Here is a 10,065-nt window from a genome sequence, read left to right as displayed (position 1 = left end):
TATTAGTATATACAGAAAAAAAAAAAAAAAACCCAAAATAATGTGCTGTTGGGGACAATATTTGTAATGGATGAGACATGAAGAGCTGTAAACCTTCACCTACTGTCTGTCTGGTTGGTTTGTTTGTCATGTTTAATTATTATTATTATTATTATTATTACAACTAATTAATTTTCCAAAAAAATGGTTTTTTTTTTCGCTTAATAATCACACACATTACATTGTTTGGTTGTCAAATGGTATTTTATTCTATGAAATTGTATTATTTAGGGAAAAAGAAGATTCTTTTTTGGTTTTATTATTTTATACCTTAATTTATGGTATTTATGTACTCATTTTTTTTTGTGGGTAAGGAGAAAGAAAAGGGTATAAATATTTAGGGACCCCATTGAGAGGGAACAAGGGCATGTGCTAGCATGTTAATGGGGGCATTGATTAATGGAAATTTAATTTTATAATATAGTCTATGGTGGGAATAATCATAATCAAATAATAGGAATATCATAAACTATCCCATGACAATTTTACTTAATCTGTGGATCAATGTATTAAATTAATATTGTAGGAGGGATTTTCTTGGATCTGGCATTAATATATTGATCTTTCCTTGCTTTGTTCATAACTAGCGGCTTTTTATTCATTCATGAATGTGGGAATGTATGAAGTTATAAATTTTAATTTTTCTTTCCTAATGCTCAAAATAATAGAAAGTTTGAATCTCTTTCACCTTCGGTGAACTAAAAAATTGACGTTATAGTTTGAAATTGGTTTTTAAGAGGTCCTTAATACAAATTGACGTTAATTTACCTAATGGAATGATTATGTGGCAGCTAATAGTAACGATAGTAAAGAAAAAAAAATAATAAATAAAATAAAATAAACAAAAGATAAGTTAAGCCAATCTCGAAATAGGATAGAAAGTTGGCTAAGGCCAACGAAGGAAGTGCCTTTATGTTGATATTGTTAGATGAACATCATCCAATAGATATAATTAGAAGATTTGTGTTATGTATGATGACACGTGCTCAGTGACCCTGCACATGTCATATTTTTTATATGTGTATTGTGTTTATGATATGATATGTTAGAACAATGGAATATGATATGTTGGATGATAAGATATGATACGTTGCATGACATGATGTGTTGTACAATATGACATGTTGTAATGATATGATATGGATTGATAAATGATATGCCCACATATGCTTAGTAACATTAAAATGCAAATGGATGTCACATTATGCCTTGACGACTTATGATAAACTATAAAGTGCCATGATATGCTGTAACATGTACGACATGCGATGAAATATTTTGAGACAAGAAGATTTATAACATACGACCCCACAGACATGTTTTAAAGGTTATGCTATAAATGAAATGAAATGAAGAAAAAACGGGGTTGTCTTACATGATTTATTTACTATGAAAAATTTTGGGATCTCATGCATAATGTATGTTCACATGCATCGGGATATTTCTCCTTATGATGAGTACGGACGCGTACGTTATGAAAAAAGATGATCGTCATAGTTTAACATGATGCTACGATGGTCGCTATTCCTTCTAGTATCCGACAACAGCACCAGAGACGCTAGTCTGACCAGTACGAGGCCTAGGAGGTGTGCAAATTGCCTGGTGGGTCTATATTCACACATATGGGTTGTGTGTAGATTAGTAAATATACGTTCGATGACCCGGACTGGAAAGCTGCCTAAGAGAATATAATTTTAAATGATAGGTCCCATTCATGTTGCATGTGTTTGCATTCCCTAACCCTAATAGTGGGGTCACTCTACTTTTATATTTCAGGTAAAAGCAAGGCACCCATGGTTGGCGGCGACATCGCAAACCATGGAACCTACATAAGATAGTTGCATTTATTTTCCGTAGACTTTAGGTTAGTATAGGTCATTGCTCTTTCAACATTTTCAATTGTTGTATTTTAATTTACTTTAAATATTTTCTTTGACTTACTTTAAGACTTTATTTTAAATGTATAAGTCCATGGTATGGTTTTATGAAATTATTGTAAATGAATGTTTCCGCATAAAGAGATTATATCATACACATGGTAGCGACTCTAATTTCCTTTGGAAATTAGGTTGTTACATACTAATTTTATTTGTAATATGATATTATCCATTATATGAAAAACTCAGATTATTAGTGTAATCTTGAATAGTATATGATTGACATACGAGAGGATAATGTTCAACAAATAACTTGTCTAATACTATATGGATAAAATCAGGTGCCTTTACTAATCATTTGATCCAAATTGTTCATGTGATGTGAGTGATGGTATTTTATACAAAGAGTTTGTATAAATTTGTACCATGAAATATTTAATTTTTCTTTATAATCCATTAAGGTGAGAAGATTAATAATTCATAACATGATTATATGGAGACTTGACCTTAATCCAAAATGAACTATGAACGTCTGTTAATAAGAGCTCGTACTTTGATTTAATTTTAATAGACTATAGGTTAGTTAAGTTATCCTAGTACATGCTTAGGATAATTTTGTATTTCTAATTTTAATAGACTATAGGTTAGTATAGGTTAAATTGCATTTCTATTTAGTAGCATATAGGTTACGGTAGGACATTTCATTTTGTATAGCTTTTATTTTCGTTTTATTTCAATTTGTATTAGTTTATTTCATTGCATTAATTGAAGCATGCAAGACTAAGGTTAAAGTTATTATAAAGTTTCAATAAAGTTAATTCCGCATTAAATGTTCATGATATGTGTACGGTAGCGGCCTTAGGTTAAGTAGAAAATTTAGGGTCGTTATATTAGTCCTCTCTCCCATGTTGTTATCTACACTATACAGCTCCATGAATCTCGACGGGGTGGTTGTCGGTGTCGTGCTCGTTGTGAGGTAACTCAACAGTCTTTTCTTCTTCTTTCTCGTTTTCCCTCTATATCATACTAGTTTTCTTTGCAGGTAGATTTTGTGAGGTGCGGCTAAAGGCCGTTGGCATGTTCTTGGTGTTAGGGAAATGTGTAGGGTGAGGGTGCGAGAATTCTGGCGAATCATCGCAATTCTCGCCCCCTTTTTTCGGTGACCCTTCTTTTTTTATTTTTTGGATCCTTACATGATATGTTCCATTAATTTTTTTTTTCTTTTTATTTAACATTTATAGTGTTAGATATGTTGCAATTTAGATATTAAAACTAAAGTACTTCAAAATAAATCCAAATTAAAGTAGATTTATGATAGTTGATTAGAGATTCAAGTAACGAGAAACCTAGGATGTATACATACAATTTTGTTTCCAAAAACTAGAAAACTATGATTTAGTGGTATTCTTGTCAATGAAGTTGTATAGATATGTTCTTGACATATTTCATGAGCTACGATTTATTAAAGGTGAACATCAGAACAGCTTTATTGAAATATTTCAAATATAAGCATACATCCATATCTAGACAAAGTATTTTTCTTCGATCAATCATAACAACAACAATGTTTTTCCTTATTAGAAGAATCATTAAGAATTTTTGGAACACAAAACCCAAAGGAATCGAGTATGAGACAATCGTCGTTACAGGAAACATCATCGTAAGTTTCAGAACATGGCCGACCAGTGCAAAACATGAAGAAGTCTCCTTTTGCTGCCATGTGACCAATGATTAATGTCGTTAACAATAAATTTTAAGCAAAATTGAAAAAAATTTATGAAATTAGAAGGGTTTTGGTATAAGAGCGTACTTGATGAAAAAAAACATGTGAATATCACCAGCAGAAGAGTTGACACTGTAAAAAGCTTTTGAGTTCTCATGCCTCTTACGGTTGAATCCTTGTGCTTCTATGCAATTACAAGATCATAATCGCAAGTTTTTAGATATCAAAAGTGCACTTATTAATACTGTGTCCTTGCAACAATACGAGAATGATACCTTGTTAAAATGCAATAAAGACGAAAACAAACCATTTTAATTTAGTTTTAAAAAAACTAACGCAAAGCATATTTAAAATAGAAAATCATGGTTTATAAAAACAAACATATGTTATGTCTACTATTAGAGCACAACATTGATGATTATAAAGGGTGCAACACCAAATAACAATCTTTTCTCTTTGTATACAAAACTTTAGTTTGTATATAAAATTTTAAAACAGATAATGTGAAAATTTAGACATTGTGTTGAAGCAAATATCTTTGGCAAAGAAAAAAAAAACATGACAAAAAAGATGCATGTGTTTATCCACCAAAGTGAGACTGTCTTGACCATATTTTTTGCAACATTCCAAAGTGAAGGATGTCATGTTTATGTTTTGTACGAATTATGTGACTTTTTTGATCTTTCATGAGGAGTAATCTAGAGTCACATTGGAAAAAGAAGAGAGTAAATTACCTTAGTCATGAATCAAGAACCTCCTAAGACCTCCCACGGTACATCATGTTCATGACTCAGACTACGCTGCTTGGAACGTATGAAGCCTTAAGCGTACGTATGTAGACTATACCACTGGGAGCACGAAGCCTTGGGCATAGGTATTTAGATGTATCACAGGGCAAGCCCTGGATGCAGAACAAGACTACATCGCTTGAAATGTAAAAAGCTTTAGATGTAGGTTTTCAGACTATATCACAGAGCAAGCCTTAGATGCGGGTTCAGACTACGTCACTTGGAACGTATGAAGCCTTGAACGTAGGTTCAGATTGTGTCACTTGTATGAAGCCTTGGGCATAGAATGTCAGGTTCATGACTACTGTCGTAAATCCTAAGGGGAGTGTCTTGGAGAACGAACCAAGAATAGAATAAGAACAGAACAAGAACAAAAACCTATAAAGTAACCAATTACGAGAAAACGATCCAGGACTAGAACATGGATCAAGATCCAAGTTCTAAGAACAATAACCTAGAACCTTAATACTAATGCCCTTAGACTAGAAACAAGGTTTCAGATCCAAGGACCAAAATAGCTCATGATAAGAACCCACGAGTCAAGAACAGAACTAAAGGTCCGAAGTAATTGCAACACAAACCAGAACAAGAAAAAAAGAGTAAGGTACCCTAAGGACACGATTAAGAGCCTACAAGTGGGCTACTTACTAGAGTAAGGTACCCTAAGGACACGATTAAGAGCCTACAAGTAGGTTACTTACTAAGTCTTTGTACTCATTTCATGTTTTCCATATTTTTTAGGTAAAGAAAGAGTTGGTCAAGGTCCGAAGCGGACTCTAGAGTAGGTGCCATAGACACGTCTCAATCATCGCTCTCCATACCCTTTTGTTTTGTTTATTTTGTGTCCGTTCCTTATTTTGTGTTTAAACTATTATGTTGTGTTTCAACTACAAATGTATAAACTTTGATAAAGAAATCGAGCATTCCTTTAGATCTAGAGGATTAAGATGAACAACTTCGATGAAGAAATTGAGAGCTAAATCGTCCTAAAGCTACGCAAGAGACGATCCTCTACATTTTTAAGAGAGTTGCAGACTGAGAGGAATTTTTCTAAATTAAGGCCACATGCTTAAAGACGTTCCTCCAAACAAATTCCTTTAGCTAGAGGGAAGTATAAGGAAGAAGTTTCGTGAAAAAATCGAGCTTAGAAAACCTTTAGAATTGGCTGCCCGATAAGATTTTTCTGGGTAAAGCTTCAACGAGAAATAAGTTTTTCGATGAAGTTTGGACGAGAATAACTTAGGGTGCAATCCACGAGAAGGTATGAAATCAATCCCTAGCTCTTCCTTGTAACAACATCTTTAAGTTTCATGAAGAAATTGATGGGAGAAACCGTGTGATCGAAGCTGACAAGAGTCATTTTTAGACGGTGGCACTAACAAACACGCACGTCATCGTCCTTTTAGAGGAAGAAGATGATGATGTGGCCGTTCAGTTGAGCTGCAAAGTCAACTTAAATCTCAATTCTCCCTCACTTTTTCTTAATTTTAACCCTCTTCCAAATCAGTGCTCATGAAAAAATTAATGCTTTCAAAAACTAAATACTCTAAGGATATATGTGAAAGAAAATTTGAAGTATTTCGGATATCGTAAGCTCGAGAACGGAGGCCTTGAACGCGATAAAGAGGTAAGTAGCCATCTTGAACTTTTCTTAAGAAATACTTGTAGGAATCAATTGAATTTCAATATAGAACTTAAACCAAGTATAAATTAAGAAAATATGAAAGAAAAACATCAAGAACCATGAGTTAAGACCCTAAACCGATCAAATTACTCGAGATTTAAGTAACGTTAAAACAACATATTAAATGAATTCCGCTGCCTATGAAACTGTAATGCTGAGCATATTAAGACATGTTAAGACTATATATGAAATTTGGTAGTCATTGGATAAGGTTAAGTAGCTAAACCAAGTAATGGTGTAAAATGACCATAATGCCCCTAAGTTAACCTATCTTTAGTTCAGGATCTAAATCATCTTTAAATGCTATGAAACTTTTTAGTAGGCCCTATTTTATGATGATTGATGAATTGATAAAATTTGAAAGCTATTGGAACACGTTTAAAGGTTAAACCTAGAATTAGGAGATAAAATGACCAAAATGCCCTTATGATCTTTTTAAGGTATTTTAAGGTCTAAACCCCCTCCAAATGACTTACTACTTCTTTTAAGGCCTATTACTAAAGATACAAATGTGTGTTTAAGATTTTAAATTGTTTAGAGCAAGTTTGAAACATAAACTAAATTAGAGTCTAAGAAACGTTTAAAAGGATTACCTCAAGTAATTCTTCCCAAAACTCAAGACTGTTCTAGGATTATCTAAAGAACTCATTATGACTTCATTACATTCTAAACGAGTCATCTATGTTACTAAGTTATTGTTGGGTTTTATGTCCTAAATCACATAGTTTGTAAATAAAAACATATTCTACTTTAAATAAAGTTATTATTGATGTTTATTTAGTAAAGATTGTTATTGAATAAAGAAAATTTTACGATTATTAATCTAAACCCAATAAACTAAGAACACTCTGACTATAGTATGATTATTTGAACTATATGTAGAGACATAAGAATGTTTCAAGTTCAAGTATATAGTAAAAATGATCTATAGTACACGGATAAGGCTGAGTACCTTATCTTGGGGACACTGTGGATGCGACCCACTTTTGTATATGATATAAACAATGTGATAACTAAATTGTACATGCGGAGACATGTGAGTGGGGGCGTCCTATGCAATGAGTGTTGCATAAGATCGGACAATGAAGAAAACCACTCTCACTTTATAATGTCCTTTATTGTTGAGACTTATTTTTTTCATTCGATGACCTAGGTAACTCGATCTTAATCCTGAGCTAACCATGAACTCCTGTTTATTCAGGATTATCCTTAGATTTGCATGGGTGAGAGTGGCTCGAGTTCGCCGACTCAATAAACCTCTCATTTCAAGGGTAAGATTAGGTGAATAGCTGGGGACATAGGGTGCAAGATAGAATTCACTCCTACCCACTTTTAGGGATAGTAGAGAGGTTGTTCCTTAAGTACTGACTCTAGGTCTTGAACAAGGGGCCCCACCCTCTCATTAGTTTAAGAGGGATTCAGTTTTCTAGTTGGACCACAAACCAATTATTCATTAGAGGATTAGTGGAACATAAGGAACAAGATGTAACTTCAAGGGTAAAACGGTAAATTGACCCAACTCTAGTTACGAACAACCAGTGAAAGATCGACTTACTAATCATGGTTATATCAAATGAATAGAAATATAAATATAGTGAGGGGAGTGCAACTACTAGGTTATAGTGGAGTGTCCTAGTACTTAACGAATGTTGGTTAACAAGGTTAATGAGTTTAGCTAGTTAATCTCGAATCGTTGGAGCCCATGATCTATAGGTTCATTAGGTCCCCCTGCTAGCTCATATCGGACTAAACCATAGAACAGTGTGACGAGTGAGTTCAAATTCAAATTAGGGAATATGCGCTAAATATATACAATATATTTAACCACATTTTTGTTTTATTTACGAATTAGACAAAAAAAGAGAATTTGAGATATTTAAATCTATTTTAATCAATATTTGTCAGAATTGATTGGGATGGACATTTGAATTAATGTTAAATATTAATTAAATTGTTTAATTAATCATTTAATATTACCTTAATTTGAAATTAATTATTTAAATTAATTGTTGAATTAAAATTGAGAAAATGTTAACTTCACTCCATGGAAAAATCCAGAGTTAGTTGAATTTTGAGTGTCAAAATTTGGTTTAACCAAACTTACATGTTTGTCAAATAAACCCCACGAGTTTAAGTGGAACTTTAAGTGTCAAAATTTGGTAATCTCAAATTTGCATGAACATGAAAATATGATTCTATAAATAGAGTAATCGCACATGGAAAGTCTTTTCTTGGAAAATCCTTGAGAAAGCCCCTTCCAAATTCTCTCTTCACATATACTAAATCCCTTCCAAGTTTAATCACTCACCAGATTCCACAATCATGTTCTAAGGTCAGAGAATTGTAGGGAAGACACTAGTGGTGGTTCGAAACCGGTTCGTGAAGAAAAAGGAATTTGAACTACAAAACGTTAGTACTCAAACTCCTTGAGTTTTAATGCTTATGAACATGCTTGCTAATTTACCATAATTGATGTACTTAGAGTACCTAAGATTCAAATTGCTTCTGCATGGGTTATAACAACATTATCAATTGGTATCAGAGCAAGTTTTCGGCACTTTATTTACATTAATTTGAGCATGATGGGTACCATTTCATGAATGAAATTTTGTGGTTACTAAAGTGGATGTTTATGGTTTTGACATTTTTTTTATGCTTCCATTTGATACAATTATTGTATTGGCACAATGTGTATGGACTTTAACGAGTGAAGAAAGGTCTGTAATTTTTATGGAGTCATTAGAGGTTATTTTAGGTTGTAATTGATTGATAATGGAAACAAAAGCAAGTTGAACCAAAGAAGAAGATGGAAGAGGCAGTTTGAGTATTTTTCTGCTGGTTGGGGTCCGGTTCAACGTTTTTAAGGGTTGGTTCGACCGGTTCGTGATCCTCGAGAGCGATTCAAGTTATTTTTAGGACTCACATGGAGGGAAATAGTTTTATAAACCAATTATTTTAAGTGAGAACTTTTTCAATAAAATGCCTCCTTCCATAGCAAACTTAGGATGTACACATACAATTTTGTTTCCAAAAACTAGGAAAACTATGATTTAGTGGTATTCTTGTCAATGAAGTTGTATCGATATGTTCTTGACATATTAACAAAAACTAGGAAAACTATGATTTAGTGGTATTCTTGTCAATAAAGTTGTATCGATATGTTCTTGACATATTAACAAAAACTAGGAAAACTTGATTTAGTGGTATTCTTGTCAATGAAGTTGTATCGATATGTTCTTGACATATTAACAAAAACTAGGAAAACTATGATTTAGTGGTATTCTTGTCAATGAAGTTGTATCGATATGTTCTTGACATATTAAAGTTGATTAAAAGTGAACATAAGGAACAACTTTATTGCAATACTTCAAATATACGTCGTACATTCATATCTAGACATAAAGTAGTTTTCTTCGATCAATCATAGCAACAACAATGTTTTTTCTTATTAGAAGAATCATTAGGCATCTTTGGAAAACAAAACCCGGAGGAATCGAGTATGAGACAATCGTCGTTACAGGAAACATCATCGTAAGTTTCAGAACATGGCCGACCAGTGCAAAACATGAAGAAGTCTCCTTTTGCTACCATGTGACCAATGATTAATGTCGTTAGCAATAAATTTTAAGGAAAATTGAAAAAAATTTATGAAATTAGAAGGGTTTTGGTATAAGAGCGTACTTGATAAAAAAAAACATGCGAATATCACCAGTAGAAGAGTTGACATCGTAAAAAGCTTTTGAGTTCTCATGCCTCTTAAAGTTGAATGCTTATACTTCTATGCCATTACAAGATAACAAAAGTGTGCTTATTAATACTGTGTCCTTGCAACAATACAAGAATGATACCTTGTTAAAATGCCATAAAGACAAAAAAAAAAAAAAAAAAAAAATTATTTTAATTATTTAATTTTCAAAAACAAATATTTTTTACCTTTATTATTTAATTTGTTTG

This window comes from Cucurbita moschata, unplaced genomic scaffold (assembly GCF_002738365.1).
Source record: "Cucurbita moschata cultivar Rifu unplaced genomic scaffold, Cmos_1.0 Cmo_Scf00001, whole genome shotgun sequence".
NCBI lineage: Eukaryota > Viridiplantae > Streptophyta > Magnoliopsida > Cucurbitales > Cucurbitaceae > Cucurbita > Cucurbita moschata.
Note: the sequence above shows the minus strand (reverse complement) of the source record.